Raw genomic sequence first — 17,102 nt, 5'->3', positions numbered from 1 at the left:
AGAAGAAGGTGGTTGGTGGTTTCTCATCTCGGAAGATCGTTGCCCACACAACGTCCGAGGTTAGAAGAGGAATACGGTAGAAGATCAAGAGGTTTTTCTACAAGGTATAACCAGTAATTTTTCTTTCCGCATCATGCTAGTTATTTATGGAAATAATACCAAATACAAGAGGCTTACGTTCTAGAATTTCAAATATATTTTTTCGATGTTGTGTTCTTTTGTTTTTTCTTTTCCTTGTGATTTGATTGTTCTCTTTGGTTAACCTAAAGTTATTTTAGGAAATTAAATATTAGCTTTCTATAAAAGGTTTTGTCTAGTCGGTGGTGGTTGCTCCCATATCCAAGAAGGCCATGTGCCTCGCCACGTCAGTACTGGGAACCAATTATGGAAATTAATATTTAATGGAATTAATAACTTAAGGAGACTTGGGTCGAACGTGTAAAGTTTCGCAGGAGATCCAAGTCAAAACCTAAAAGAACAAATAGATTAAGTTTTGGATCAAACGTGTTAAGTTCATAGACGATCCAAAATTTAATTTAAAAGAACACATGGTAGCTAGGAAAAGGTTCAGACCTTTGTACAAAATTTTTGTACAGTGGAACCTATAGGTTTTCCGAGTAGCAACCAACAATTGGTATCAGAGCTAGGGTTTTGCCTCTGTGTATTTGGTATTTAGTTTAATTATGCACATGTCATACATAATTTAGGCAGGTTAATAGTAGGATGTGCTAACTTTGTGGATGCAGGATCCAACTATTATGACTTTTAGTTATTATGTGTGTGATTGGACCCTTGGACATGTCAAGGGCATTTATCTATGTGTGCATGAATGTATTAAAATACAGCAGGAGCTGTATTTAGTTTTATTAGGATTTTATTTTTGATCTAGATACATGTACATTCCTTTTATGGAATATAGGATCAAAAATGTAAAATTCTATTTATGTCGTGGATCGAATCTTGCAAAGCGTGGAACCTTCTAAGGACCAGAGGCGCAGCGGAACTAGGAGCAAGATGGATGCGACAGCTAGATCCGGTGGCGGTGGCCAAATATGGCAGCAGCTTGGGATGACAACACACGGAGGACAATTAGAGATAAAAGCCATAATAGTTGAAAATTAAATTTTCTATTTATTGCTTTTATATTATGCTGTGTGTGCATGTTAGTTTACAAGTTTTAGTAGGCTAGCATAGTTAAAATTCCTCATTTATAAATAACTAAGTGGGAGAGGGATTTTTAAATAAATCCCATGGTCTCCATTACTGGTTTGTAAGTGATGCAAATAAGCTTGCGCGTTGGCTCTGAGTGCCTTCCTCCATAACGGATGAGCTTGTTTGTGGATCACTAGAACAGACTTCCATTTTTGGATGACTATAGGAAGTTAATTAAGAGCGTGTGATCTTCCCCAACGGAAGGGGCATAATCTTATTAATGGACTTAGTGTCAAGTAATGGTATACACTTAGACACATCTAATAGTATCCTCCCCATCGGAGTCACTGCTATAATTTTTGTGACCAAAAGATACCAACTATTAATTTTATTTGTCAAAAAGTTAGGTTGACAAGATAATAAAATTAATGGAATAAAACCCTACTTTTACAAATGTTGAATTTGTATACGTCCACACTAACGTGGCATACAAAATTCACGGTGTTTTAAGGTGTTGGTTAATTTAAAATAGTATTGTTTGAGGAATCAATATTATTCTAAATTTAGAGTTCTGACCAAAAGTTATTTGTGATTCTTAGGATGACTTTCAACCCACTGTCCATCATACTTCAACAAAACAGACTTACTGGACCTAATTACATAGATTGGAAAAGAAACCTGGACATTGTTCTGACTGCAGAAAGCTATAAATTTGTACTGACTGAACCTTGTCCTGATGCACCCACTGGTGAATCTACCCAAGAGGAGATTGAATATCATAAGAGATGGGTAAAGGCAGATGAGATGGCGCGGTGTTACATTTTGGCTTCAATGTCAAATGTATTGCAACATCAGCATCAAGATTTACCAACAGCTTATGATATTATGAACAATCTCAAGGAACTCTTTGGTCATCAAGATAGGGCTTCTAGACAAGAAGCTATGAGAAAGATAATGACAGCTACCATGCAAGAGGGTACTCCTGTAAGGGATCATATCCTAAAGATGATGGCTTATCTGAACGAGATACAGATCCTTGGAGGAGAAATTGATGGGGAAACCTAGATCGATATAATCCTCCAAACGCTACCTAGAAGTTTTGAGCAGTTCTGCCTGAACTATAATATGAATAAAAGGATTTATTCATTAGGGGAACTACTGACAGAACTTCAAGCAGCAGAAGGATTATTTCGTCACAATTCTCAAATTCACTATGCTGAAAATGGTTCTACTTCTAAACCGAAAGGAAAGAAGAAGAAGAAACAAGTCGCAAGAAAGAAAGTGAATAAATCTCAGAGTACAGGATTTAAAGCTGGAGTGAAGAAGCCGAAGGGCAAGTGCTTCATCTGCAAGCAGTCAGGGCATTGGAAGGCGGACTGCCCTCGTAGGAATCAAAACAAAGGTATATCTCATGCTCTAGCTGTTGAAACATGTTTAGCGGTGTTATCTACCAGCACCTGGTGTGTAGATACGGGAGCCACTGATCATGTCTGCAATTCCTTGCAGGGGTTCCAGGAAACCCGACGACTATCTGAAGGAGAAATTACCGTCTACATGGGCAATGCTACTAAGGTGGCAGTTGTTGCAGTGGGAGACGTCTACTTATCTTTTAGTAGAAATAGAAATTTGGTTTTAAAAAATTGTCTTTATGTACCCAGTTTTAGAAAGAATTTAATTTCAGTTTCTAAACTGTTTTTAGATGGATATTCAGTTTCTTTCAGTAACGATGTAGTTATTAAAAGAAATAAAGTGATTATCTGTTCTGGAGCATTGGTTGGCAATTTGTATACTTTAAATCCAAATTCTTCCACAAAGCAAAACATGGAAATTTATAACTCATCTTCTAGTTCTAATAAGAGAAAAGAACCTTCGGAAATGAATCAAGCATATCTTTGGCATCTAAGCCTTGGTCATATTAACTTAAGTAGGATTCAGAGGCTTATAACCGATGGATTTTTGAGTTCATTAGAGTTGGAAAATTTTCCAACTTGTGAATCTTGCTTAGAAGGTAAAATGACCAAGAGGCCGTTCAAGGCCAAGGGGTATAGAGCCAAAGAAGTGTTAGAATTGATTCCTCTGATTTGTGTGGTCCTATGTCTGTCCAGGCAAGAGGAGGTTTTGAATATTTTGTCTCTTTCATAGACGATTATTCAAGATACGGATATATTTACCTAATGCGCCGCAAGTCCGAGTGCTTTGATAAGTTCAAAGAATACAAGGATGATGTGGAAAAACGATTAGGTAAAAGTATCAAGACACTACGATCTGATCGTGGTGGCGAATACCTTTTAGGAGAGTTTAGGAATTACTTATCAGAGGCTGGGATTCAATCCCAATTGTCTGCACCTGGAACACCCCAACAGAATGGTGTAGCAGAACGAAGGAATAGGACTCTTATGGAGATGGTTAGATCGATGATGAGTTATTCAGAATTACCAAATTTGTTTTGGGGATATGCTCTGGAAACAGCAGTGTATGTTTTGAACTTAATACCTTCTAAATCAGTTTCTTCTACTCCCATGGAATTGTGGAATGGGCGAAAACCCAGTCTAAGACATATTCGGATTTGGGGTAGTCCAGCACATGTGCTGAAACCAGTTGCTGATAAGCTAGAATCCCGTACAGAAGTTCGCGTGTTTGTAGGATATCCCAAAGGAACGAAAGGTGGTTTATTTTATAGTCCTAAAGACCAGAAGGTCATTGTTAGCACTAATGCCCAGTTTTTAGAAGAAGACTATATAATGGATCACAAGCCCAGTAGCAAAGTTGTTTTAGAAGAACTTAGAGAGAACACGTCTACTTCACTAACAAGATGAAGTACCACAAGAGACGCAACACGTGTCACACATGATATACAACCACAAATGCCTCGTCGTAGTGGGAGGTTGTAAGGCAACCCGAGAGATTCATGTTTTGGAGAGTCTTGGACTTGATCCCGGTAAACATGAACCTGATCCACGAACATATGACTAAGCACTCCAAGATATAGATGCAGATCTTGGCAAAAGGCAATGAATTCAAATAGAGTCTATGTACTCTAATAAGGTGTGGGAGCTTGTAGAACCACCGATAGTGTAAAAGCCGTTGGATGCAAGTGGATCTACAAAGGAAAAGACAGACGGAAGGTAGAAACCTTCAAAGCTAGGCTTGTTGCGAAAGGGTACACTCGTAAAGAGGGAATCGATTATGAGGAGACCTTTTCACGGTGGCCATGCTTAAGTCTATCCGGATACTCTTATCCATTGCTGCTCATATGGATTATGAGATTTGGCAAATGGATGTCAAGACAGCTTTCCTTAATGGAAGTCTTGAAGAGAACATCCATATGAAGCAACCAGAAGGGTTCATTGAAAAAGGCAAAGAGCATCTAGTCTGCAAGCTCAATCGGTCCATTTATGGACTAAAGCAAGCTTCAAGATCTTGGAACATCCGATTTAATGAAGTAATCCAATCATATGGATTTATTCAAAATCCGAATGAGTCTTGTGTATATAAGAAGTGTAACGGAAACGTGGTGGTATTTCTTGTACTATACGTAGATGATATTTTGTTAATTGGCAACAATGTCAAGGTATTATCAGACGTAAGGGTATGGTTGTCCAAATAATTTGATATGAAGGACTTAGGAGATTGTGCACACATTCTTGGGATCAAAGTTATAAGGGATCGTAAGAAAAGAATGTTGTGTCTGTCCCAAGCTTCATATATAGATACAATCCTTGCTCGTTTTAGCATGCAGGATTTCAAGAAAGGTTTCTTACCTTTTAGACATAGAGTAGCTCTGTCTAAAGAGATGTCTCCAAAGACGTCGAAAGAGATAGAAGACATGAAAGCAGTTCCTTATGCTTCGGCTGTAGGAAGCCTAATGTATGCAATGCTATGTACGAGACCTGATATCTGTTTTGCCGTGGGCATGGTCAGCAGATATCAGAGTAACCCTGGACAAGGACATTGGACTGCGGTAAAGCATATATTAAAGTACCTGAGAAGGACTAGAGATTATATGCTAGTTTACCAAGCAGACGATCTGCTCCCTGTGGGTTACACAGATTTCCAATCAGATAGGGATAACAGTAAGTCTACATCAGGCTATGTGTTTACTTTAGGAGGTGGAGCCATTTCATGGAGGAGTGTTAAGCAGAAATGCGTTTTGGACTCAACCATGGAAGCTGAGTATGTAGCAGCCTCTGAGGCAGCTAAAGAAGCAGTATGGCTCAGGAACTTTCTAATGGACTTAGATGTGATTCCTAGTTTGCCCAAAATCATCACAATTTATTGTGATAATAGCGGTGCAGTTGCAAACTCAAAGGAACCACGAGCTCATAAGGCAAGTAAACATATAGAGCGCAAGTACCACCTGATACGAGATATCGTGAAGCGAGGAGAAGTTGTCATCGCCAAGATTGCATCAGCAGATAACCTGGCAGATCCTTTCACTAAGGCCCTTCCGGCGAAAGCTTTCGATCGGCATGTGGAGGGAATGGGAATCAGATGTATGGTAGAAGATATGGCAGCTTAGTCATTAGTATAAGTGGGAGATTGTTGGAGTGTATACTGAAAGCCTAAGCTTTTGTAAACATTTGTTTTGAATAAAGAATCACATTTGGTCAAATTATCTACATTTGTTTGTAGTTGTTCAATTAATTTATATTGAAGATAACATAGCATGTGGTGTCACATGCAGAAGATAATGTTATCAGTACCTTATAAATTATAAACAGTAGCTCACGACCAAAATGGAAAGGAACAAATCATTAGAAGGTCGTAGTGTAATTAGGTATCAGTTTATCTTGACTGTATAATTACACTAGTACACTTAGAGTGTATTGAGTAGGACCATTTGAGGTCGTTTCTTTTATACTGACTTTATAAAGGAACAAAGACCTCAGTTATTATGGAAGTGTGTGCTCTTAATCCTAATATAATAACAAGCATATATATTTGATATTTATTTCTTTAATTTATCAATGGGTGAGATTTAGTTCGATGAATCAATAAGCCTGATAAGTTGGGAAATGATATCACTTATAGTGTGTGTTGTTGATTATAGAAGGAAACTGTGTCCTAGAGATACTAGGTTGATAATGTCCCCAAGAGAAGCTCATAAGGATTGTCATGTTAAACCCTGCAGGTGGACTTAGTCCGACATGACGATAAGGTTGAGTGGTACTACTCTTGGACTTAGATATTAATTAAATGAGTTGTCAGTAACTCACTTAATTAGTGGACATTCGATATCTTAAACACAGGGAGACTAACATGCTCATAATAAGAAGGAGCCCAAAAATGTAATTTGGGATTGGTGCGGTAGTTCAATAATAGTTCTCTAGTGGAATGAATTATTATTGATAAAATTAAGTTGTGTGTTCGGGGCGAACACGGGATGCTTAATTTTATCGGGAGACCAAAACCAATTTCTCCTCTCGGTCCCTATCGTAGCCTCTTATTTGTAGAGTTCTATACCCACCTATACCCACCTTCTATACCCACCCAATAGGGGCCGGCCAAGCTAGCTTGGGAAACAAGCTAGGGCCGGCCTAGGTAAAAGTTTGGGTGGCCGGCCCTAGCTTGAACCCAAGCTAGTGGGGCCGGCCAAAATAAATTAAAAAGAATTTTAATTTTAATTTTTTTTATTATGTGGAAGAAATAATTTATTAAAGAGAATTAAAATTAAATTATCTCACTTGTAAAATTTACAAAAGATTAAAGAAAGAGATTAGATCTCTTTCCTTATTTGTAGATTGGTGAGATATTTTATTTTCTCTTTAAAAATTATTCACATATTGATAAAATTAAAATTATAGAAATTTCTTTTATTAACCATGTAGAGATTTTTAAAGAGAAATTTTAATTTTAAAATTTCCGGAAACAAATTAGGAAGTTTTAATTGTTGATTGAAACTTGTCCAATTTGTTCTCCAATGATGTGGCCGGCCAATGTAGATTTAATTGGGAAATTTTATTTTATTTTTCTCAATTAAATCATGTTAAGGAAATTGAGGAAATTTTATTGTAATTAAATTTCCTAATTTGCCTAGGCCAAGGAATATAAAAGAAGGGGTGAGGGTGCCTTCATGAGAGACAACATCTATTATTTCTCTCCCTCTTTTGTTTCTTGGTGTGGCCGGCCATCCTCTCCCTCTCTTCCTCTTGTGGTGGCCGAATCTCCCTCTTCCATTGGAGCTCTTGTGGTGGCCGGATACTACTCGAAGAAGAAGAAGAAGAAGGAGAGAAAGCTAGCATCTCTTGGAGCTTGGTTAGTGTTTTGATTTTCTTCCTTGGTGAAGCTTCCTCTTTGTTGGCCGAACCTAGCTAGGAGGAGAAGAAGGTGGTTGGTGGTTTCTCATCTCGGAAGATCATTGCCCACACAACGTCCGAGGTTAGAAGAGGAATACGGTAGAAGATCAAGAGGTTTTTCTACAAGGTATAACTAGTAATTTTTCTTTCCGCATCATGCTAGTTATTTATGGAAATAATACCAAATACAAGAGGCTTACGTTCTAGAATTTCGAATATATTTTTTCGATGTTGTGTTCTTTTGTTTTTTCTTTTCCTTGTGATTTGATTGTTCTCTTTGGTTAACCTAAAGTTATTTTAGGAAATTAAATATTAGCTTTCTATAAAAGGTTTTGTCTAATCGGTGGTGGTTGCTCCCATATCCAAGAAGGCCATGTACCTCGCCACGTCAGTACTGGGAACCAATTATGGAAATTAATATTTAATGGAATTAATAACTTAAGGAGACTTGGGTCGAACGTGTAAAGTTCCGCAGGAGATCCAAGTCAAAACCTAAAAGAACAAATATATTAAGTTTTGGATCAAACGTGTTAAGTTCCGCAGGCGATCCAAAATTTAATTTAAAAGAACACATGGTAGTTAGGAAAAGGTTCAGACTTTTGTACAAAATTTTTTGTACAGTGGAACCTATAGGTTTTCCGAGTAGCAACCAACAGATTTGGGTTTGTGAGGCTTACGTTAGACGTCAAGTCTCAAACAAATTAGGACCCAAATTTGATAAGTGCTATTTCATTGGATATCCTAAGGAAACGAAGGGATATTACTTCTACATTCCCGGTCAACACAAGATAGTTGTGGCTAAGACTAGGGTATTTCTAGAAAGGGATTTTGTTTCTAGAAAGACTAGTGGGAGTACGTTCGATCTTAAAGAAGTTCAAGATGCGAACAATAGTACTGAAGCCTCGATGGAAGTTGAACTGGAACCACAAAGTGTTGTGGATGATGTTGTTCCACAAGGAGTTGAGAAACAACAACCAGTTCAAGTAGACATACCTCTTCGCAGGTCTGATAGGGTACGTCGTCAGCCTGAGAGATACTCATTTCTCTTGTCTGACCATGATGACGTTGTGCTCATAGAGGATGAGCCCACCTCCTATCAAGATGCTGTGATGAGACCAGATTCCGAGAAATGGCTAGAAGCCATGAGATCCGAGATGGAATCCATGTACACTAACCAAGTATGGACTTTGGTTGATCCACCTGAAGGGGTAAAACTCATAGGGTGTAAGTGGGTCTTTAAGAGGAAGACTGACATGGATGGACTTATCTATAAGGGTTGCTTGGTAGCTAAAGGTTTCAAGCAGATTCATGGTATTGACTATGATGAAACCTTTTCTCCAGTAGCGATGTTTAAATCCTTTCGGATCATGCTTGCTATTGCAGCATACCATGACTATGAGATATGGCAGATGGATGTCAAAATCGTGTTTCTGAATGGAAACCTGCTCTAGGATGTGTACATGACACAACCTGAGGGTTTTGTAGATCCACAACATACTAGCAGAGTATGCAAGCTGCATAGGTCCATTTATGGACTAAAGCAAGCTTCTCGGAGCTGGAATCTTCGATTTGATGATGCAATCAAACAATTTGGTTTCATCAAGAATGAAGATGAACCTTGTGTCTACAAGAAGGTTGTAGGGAACACAGTTGTCTTCCTTATATTGCATGTGGATGACATACTACTCATTGGGAATGACATCCCTTTGCTGCAGTCTGTCAAGACTTGGCTAGGGACTTGTTTCTCAATGAAGGACTTAGGTGATGCCACCTGCATTCTAGGCATACAGATCTATAGAGATAGATCTAAGAAGTTGCTTGGCCTAAATCAGAGTACATATATTGACAAGGTACTCCTACGGTTTGCCATGCAGAACTCCAAGAAGGGATTTCTGCCGATGTCACATGGCATGAGTCTTTCGAAGACTCAAGTTCCCTCTTCTAGAGAGGAGGGAGACCGCATGGATCAGATCCCTTATGCCTCATCCATAGGATCTATCATGTACGTCATGCCATGTACTCGTCCTGATGTCTCGTATGCTTTGAGCATAACGAGCAGAAACCAGTCAGATCTAGGTGAAAGTCACTGGATAGCGGTCAAGAATATTCTTAAGTACTTAAGAAGTACTAAAGAATATTTCTTGATATATGGAGGCGATGATGAGCTAGCTGTAAAGGGTTATAGTGATGCCAGCTTCCAGACCGACTAGGATGATTATCGATCGCAGACAGGGTTCGTGTTTTGCATAAATGGTGGTGTTGTGAGCTGGAAGAGTTTGAAGCAGGACACAGTAGCTGATTCTACGACAGAGGCTGAGTATATTGCTGCATCAGAAGCAGCAAAGGAGGCAATTTGGATCCGCAAGTTCATCACTGAACTTGGGGTGGTTCCTAGTATCGCTGACCCTATTGAGCTCTATTGTGACAACAATGGAGCAATTGCACAGTCTAAGGAACCTCGCTCACACCAGCAGACAAAACACATACTACGGCGCTTCCATCTAATTCGAGAGATTATCGAGAGAGGAGATGTGAAGATTTGTAGAGTACCCTCAAAGGCTAACATCGCAGATCCCTTGACCAAGGCTTTGGCACAGAGAAAGCATGATGGCCACACTAGGTCATTGGGGCTTAGAGCCCACACTGATTGACACTAGTGCTAGTGGGAGATTGTTAGTTAGAGCCCTAGAGCCAATCATTTGATGATTGTTATATGGATTCATTGTATCATATTCTACTATATATAAATAAAGGCATTTGTTTTGGTTATTATACTTACTTGTATTGGTGCCAAATAACTAAGTATAATAGCGTCCTTGAGTAGAGGGTTCTTACCTATATCAATCGGTTAGTTGAACCGATAGTGAGATGATATAGGGAACACTACTCTTAATCATTCCTAGTCAAGTATTAACATTCAGGGACAATGTTAATGCGACGAGACTAGCTTGTAGGACAACTCGATGACTTGATCTCACAAGTCATGGATATGGAGATATCAAGTTGACACATGGGTATGCATTGGAGAATGTATACTGAATGACCCGCCATGAGAAAGTATCATGGATCGTTATATGAGTGTCATATACTTTCTCATGTGGCTATTAGTTTGACTACTAGTCCTTGGACCTGATGTCACCATGGTTACCTACATAAGGAGTTACGTACTTTGGTTTCATCAAACGTCATCCGCAACTGGGTGGACTATAAAGGCGATTACTGGGTATGTAACAAATTATGAGGAGGGATGTGAGTGATGTAGATGGGATCTATCCCTCCTATATGACGGGAGTGACATCGATATTCTTGATAGAGTGAGACCAATAAGTGCATGACCATGCCCAAATGAGTCAATATGAGATATTGAGCTTATTTGATTGAGTGAGTCTACTTGGAGTTCAAGATTTAGATTGATTAGTGGATGACACGGTCTATGCCTCACATTGATCAATCTAGATGTCTAGGATAGAAGGACGCTTGTCATATATTGTGAGGAGTCACAATTAGTAGTCACAAGGTGATGTTGGATCTCAACATTCTTGTAACTTGGGTAGTAATGATGTGTTGCTAGATACCGCTCATTACTTATGCTTCTAAATGGGTTTAGGAGCATTGCCAATGTTACAAGAACCTATAGGGTCACACACAAAGGGCAATTAGATGGAGATTAGGTTCATTTGATGAACCTAAATGATTAGGTTCATATGATGAACCAAATTGGATTAAGAATAATCCAAAGTAGGCTAATTGAGTTGGACTCAATTTGGTTCATGTGTTAAGTGAGTCTAATTTGGACTTAGACTCATTTAATCAATTTAATTCAATGAATAGAGATTCATTAAATTAAAATTGACTTGAACCAATGGTTAGATTAGATCAACCAAGGGAGAGGGGTGGTCAAGTTTGACTTGACTTGAGAGGAAGATAAAGGGTCAATTTTGACTTGACCATTTGCCACCTCATTGGTGAGTTGACATTAAGTGGTCCAATGATGATGCTCCACATCATCATGGTTGCTTAAGTGGAATGTCACCTCATGGGAGTTACCAAGAGTTGTGACTCTTGGCATCCCATGGAGGTTGCAATTCCCCTTAAAGTGGCCGGCCACTTTTGATGAGGAGTTAGTGCATTTTGTGTGCTTGTGTGAGTAACTCCATCATCTTCTTCCTCTCTAGTTTTCTTCTTGCTCTCCCTCTCCTCCATTACTGATCTCTAAGGTTGCTAGCACATCCTTAGAGGTTCTTCTCCATCTCTTTCTTGTGTGGATACACATAGAGAAGTGTCTACTTTGACACTTTCGAGATCCGGCGAACCGAGGACGAGCGGGATTACGAAGGGCTTCGCATCAAGGGTAAATTCCTTCTCCTTGTAGATCTAGTTTAGAACTAGTGTAAGAAACCCGTACTCATAATGTTTTTGAAATTTTAATCTTCGCACGGATCCGGTGGCTGGGGTTTCGGGGTTTCCGCAACGCAAAAAGTGGTTTTTGCGGCCCGAAAAACCCAACACTATTGGTACCTGCAAGCAAAGCTACACCTTTCTCGGGTGGCTGTGTATTAGTCTGCTCATGAAGTTTAAATTCAGAAAACAATTTGTCTAATCTAATGGAAGATAAATCCTTGGAGACTTTGTAGGCATCTACCATTGATGCCCACAATGTGCTCTTCAGAAAAGCATTAAGTGCGTACCTTCTGATGTCCCTGTTCTCGACCTTTTGCCCGATCGCGTGGAGGAAGTTTAGTATGTCTTGTATACGAGCGTGAAGTTGGCTGGTCGTCTCATCTTCCTGCATTTTCAAATTATATAATTTATTGAACAAGAGATCTCTCTTGCTTACCATAGTGTCGGAGGTGCCCTCGCGGAGTACGATCAGCTTCTCCCAAAGCTCTTTTGCGCTGGAGAATGGTCAAACTCTGTTGAGTTCCTCCTTGGTCAGTCCGCACTGGAGGGTGCAGGTTGCTCTGGCATCATTTTACACCTTCTTGATTAGGGTCGGTTCCCATTTTTCGCAAGGTGTCGGCTTGCCGTCTTCGTTGGATGGCAGTTGCAGTACAGTCTTGATAATCATCCACGTGTCGAACTGTGTCTTGAGAAAGGTTTCCATTCACCCCTTCCAATATCCGAAGTCTTCTATGGAGAAAAGTGGGGGGCGAACGGTGCTGAAACCTTCTTGTTGGGCCATTAGCGATATGCAACAACAAAAAAAAATAGGAATATCCCAAGACTAGGTCTTGGATTAGCAGTGCAGGAAATAAAGTTAAGAATTTACGAACTCGAGTGGTGTTGTACCAGTCTCGAGCAAAAACCGATTCGAAAAAAAATTAATTAGAATATAGCTATTAAGCTAATTCTAATTGACTCCGTAAAACTGAAAATACCATGAAAAAAGATTGCGTGATTGGTGGTTGCACCAGATCAACGCGACCCCGCTCTGATACCAATTGTTGGATCGAAAGCGCTAGAGGGGGGGGGGGGTGAATAGCGCTCATGGCTTTCACTCTTTTCGAATTCGTAAAACTATCGAGTTATAAAGCAGCGGAATAAAATAAAGAACACACACAAAAGCACACCAAGATTTACTTGGTTCGGAGCCTAGGGCGACTCCTACTCCAAGGCCCACGATCGTTGAGCGTTTGCGTTGGGCAACAACTATAATCATGAAAAAGTAATACAAACTAAGTACAATTATGAACTGAAATAAACTTTATACCGACAACAACTAGATTGAAACTGAAGCTCCGGGTCGTCGGGATGTCGTTGCAGCACTTCGGGATTGTCTCGTAGGCAGCTTGCAGCGTAAGGATTGCTTAGAATTCGTTGTGTTGAGCTGCTGTTCGAACTCCCCTTATAAACAGTGCTGGAGGTGCCTCCAAGCCTGTCCGAGGTGCCTCCAAGCCGCTGAGTCGTATGCGTGGATCAGCTCTGATCTGGTCACACCTTATCCCACTAAAGGCGCCTCTAAGTTGCTCCAAGGCGCCTCCAATGCCTGGTCCAAGGCACCTTCAGCTTCCTCCGAGGCGCCTCCAGTGTCTCTAGACAGCTGGCTTCGGCTAGCACCCGAGGCGCCTCCAAGCCCCATGGAGGCGCCTCAGACACTATTCATCCGAGGTTAAATGTGCTCCATTGTTCCTGCAAAATGTGTTAGTCCCAAACACAAACCCTGTAAAACAAATTTAGCACAGAAATATGATAAATATAATTGACAGTCATCGGATTGTCCGAGTCTTACTTCGGATTTCCAACCGGAAACCCTAGGTCAACCCGACGCCTACTGTTCCCTCTACGGGGAACGCGTCGTCACCTACTCCACTCAGGAGATTTACCTGTTGCCAGTGTGATCCTTCAGATCGACTGGACTTTTCCTCAGCGTTCGAAGCTTCCGGACTTTCTGCTGGCCTTCCGCTTCCTGGCTGGTCCAGTCTTTCACCTGGTTCGCGACACCAGGACTTTCCACCTAGGTTTACCCCTCCTAGGACTTTTGCCTGAAGCTCTCGACTGATGTGCGTAGATTGTATACACTTATTGGCATGTTTTGACGCACATTCACATACTTTGAGCATGCTTGATCTATGTATTTTCGTACTTTCAACTTTCCTTTTTAGCATATTTACTCTCTTTGTTCGGAGATCTGCTTTTGTACATTTTTTGTACATAGGAGTCGAATTTGGTGAAGATTTCATGTTCAAGGCCAAACCTATAAGTAAAGTAAGGGGAGAAGGCACCTGGCCGTGTACCAGACATGGCCATGCCACAGAAGGGTGCTCAAGCCGTGTGGAGATCAGAGGGCGTGTGGCAGCAACATGAAAGGAAGTAGGCTCGGCCGTGTGAACCTCACACGACCGTGTCAAGATATGAAGCGATCCAGAGCTTAAACCTTGCATGGCTGTGTAGATCTACATGGTCGTGTGAGGTTTCCAGAGACCAGGAAGGCTCTGGCCTTGTGCACTACATGGATGTGCAGGGTTTCCAGTAAACAAGAGAGCTCTGGCCGTGTGCACTACACGGTCGTGCCAGGTTTCTAGTGGCAGGAGCAGTTCAGGCCGTGTAGATCTACACGGCCGTGTGAAGGGGATATTGGAGATGTTTGCCACGGCCGTGTCTCACACACGGCCGTGCAAGGCTGGCAGAGAGGAGAATGGGCAGGGCCGTGTAAACCTCACATGGCCGTGCCACGGGGCCGTGTGGCGCCCAAACCTCATCTATATTTAAACCCTTCTTCAAGATTTGAAAGGAGATCTTCTCCCCCTTGGGAGAGAGCGAGATTTGAGGCTTTCCCTCCATTCTTGGGAGGATTTCTTGGTGATCTAAAGGTGGATCTTCAACGGAATTGACTCCGGGAGCGGGGATTGGATCCGAAGACCAAGCTTCATCTTAGATAAGTTTTCTTTCTCTCCTCTTCTTGGATTGGGGGATCAAGAAATGCTTGTAATCTCTTTATTTTCGGATTTCTCTCTTTGATTCATGGAGTAGATCTCTTGTTTTAGGATGAGGGAGTATTTGCATGATGAATTGATATAAACTTTTGTGGATTTGTCATTTCCTTGCTTCTATGATATTGTCTTGTTTGTATCAATTTGATCTTGAATGTATTGTTGAGATATGGACCTAATTCACATTCTTGATTGATTGTTTGAATGTCCTTTGGATCTTATAAAGACTATCCCCCACTCGATTTTCCAAGGGAAACACGTGAAAGGTGCAAGCTCGTGTAAGGACGCTTGAGGGATAAGATTTAGGGAAAAGGAGGATAATTCAAGAGGGTAGGATAGATTTAGGGATTAATCTTTATATCTTATGGGTTGAGGAGTATAATCTTGTGTTGATCATCCGAGGGATCTTCGTGACAGGAACAAGCCCGTGTAAGGACAATATAAGTTCATAACTACTTGATCACATTTAGGTATAGATTTCAGTCCTAGGTCGGTTGTCTATTGCAAGAGAGAACCGGCAACCTTCTATAAATGTTGGACAATTGAGAAATAGGATTTGGTAAATCATTTACATTGAGGAATCTTACAAAGAAACCAAAACTCCTAGAATATTCCTTATCATAGCCCATAATCTTGTTTGTTGATCTTTCATTTCTATGTTTACTTTTCATTAGTTACATTTAGCTTTTGGAAACCAATTAATTAGTTGTTTAGCTAACTCATGTTGAAACATTTCTAGTGCTTATTCCAGTCCCTGTGGATATGATAATCTTTTATATTACTTGCGACATTTCCATACACTTGCGGAAGTTAACAAGTTTTTGGCGCCGTTGCCGGGGACTGTGCTATAACATTAGGAATTATCAATTGAGTTAGACTAAACATAACTTTTCTTTCTTTCTTTACATTTGCATAGTTGTAACTAATTTCTTTTTAGAATTCTGTTTCTATAAGCTTTTCTTTTCTTGAAATAACATCCTTGACAATTCTTTTTGTTGCAATTCTAATTCTAATTCTAACTTTGCATTCTTGATTTCTAACACTCTTCTTTGTTTTTCTTTTCTTTTGAGGACATATCTTGTCATCTTGTTCTTGTGTATGCGAAGATCTAACTTTGTAGGAGAACTTCTTCCTCTGGACCCTGAGATAGACAGAACATTTCATAGGAGAAAAATTCTGCAAAGGCAACAAGAAGAACAAGAACATTCTATTATGGTAAACAGACCACTTAAGGATTATGCAGCACCATATGCTAGGGGTTTTCGATCTAGTATTTCTCGGCCTTCAATTGAGGCAAATAATTTTGAGATCAAACCTGCAATCATATCCATGGTGCAGCAAAATCAATTTGGTGGAGGATCGCATGAAGACCCAAATCAACATTTGGAGGTTTTCTATGAAATATACGGTACGATGAAAATGAATGGTGTGCCTTCAGAGGCAGTGCGTCTATTATTGTTTGGGTTTTCTTTGAGAGATAGAGCCAAGCAATGGTTGAATTCTTTGGCTCCAAATAGCATCACCACATGGGAACAATGTGAGCAACAATTCCTTGATAAATTTTATCCCCCTAGCAAAACAACTCATATGAGGAATCTTATTGCAAGCTTCAAACAAGCGGACTCAGAATCGTTATTTGAAGCATGGGATAGATACAATAACATGCTCAGACAATGCCCACACCATGGTTTGGAAAGATGGCTAGTGTTATACACGTTTTATAATGGCATCAACTATCACACAAAAGTGTCCCTTGATTCAGCTGCTGGAGGGGCACTTATGAACAAAAGTTTAGATGAGGCCGAGGAGATAATCGAGAGTGTAGCACAAAACCACCATCAATGGGCCAATGAAAGAAGTGGTGGCTATTCTTGTATGTGTTGGTTGCTACTCGGAAAACCTAATGGTTCCACTGTACAAAAATTTTGTACAAAGGTCTGAACCTTTTCCTAGCTACCATGTGTTCTTTTAAATTAAACTCGGATCGTCTGCGGAACTTAACATGTTTGATCATAAGTTTAATTTATTTGTTCTTTTAGGTATATACTTGGATCTCCTGCGGAACTTAACACGTTCAATCCAAATCACCTAGGTTATTAATTTCATTAAATATTAATTTCCAAAATTGGCTTCTAGGACTGCATGCGAGACACATGGCCTTCTTGGATATGGGAACAACCACCACCACCTAAACAAAGCCTTTTAAGGAAAGCTAATATTTAAT

At 40.2% G+C, this 17,102-nt stretch overlaps 1 pseudogene; it reads right to left on the bottom strand.

Annotated features, from left to right (window-relative positions):
* Positions 1-16,497: 16,497 nt before the first annotated feature.
* On the bottom strand, positions 16,498-16,569 carry LOC121998954 (annotated as a pseudogene).
* Positions 16,570-17,102: the final 533 nt, after the last annotated feature.

This window comes from Zingiber officinale, chromosome 6A, assembly GCF_018446385.1.
Source record: "Zingiber officinale cultivar Zhangliang chromosome 6A, Zo_v1.1, whole genome shotgun sequence".
NCBI classification, from domain to species: Eukaryota; Viridiplantae; Streptophyta; class Magnoliopsida; order Zingiberales; family Zingiberaceae; genus Zingiber; species Zingiber officinale.
This window is presented reverse-complemented; position numbering and strand designations above follow the sequence as displayed.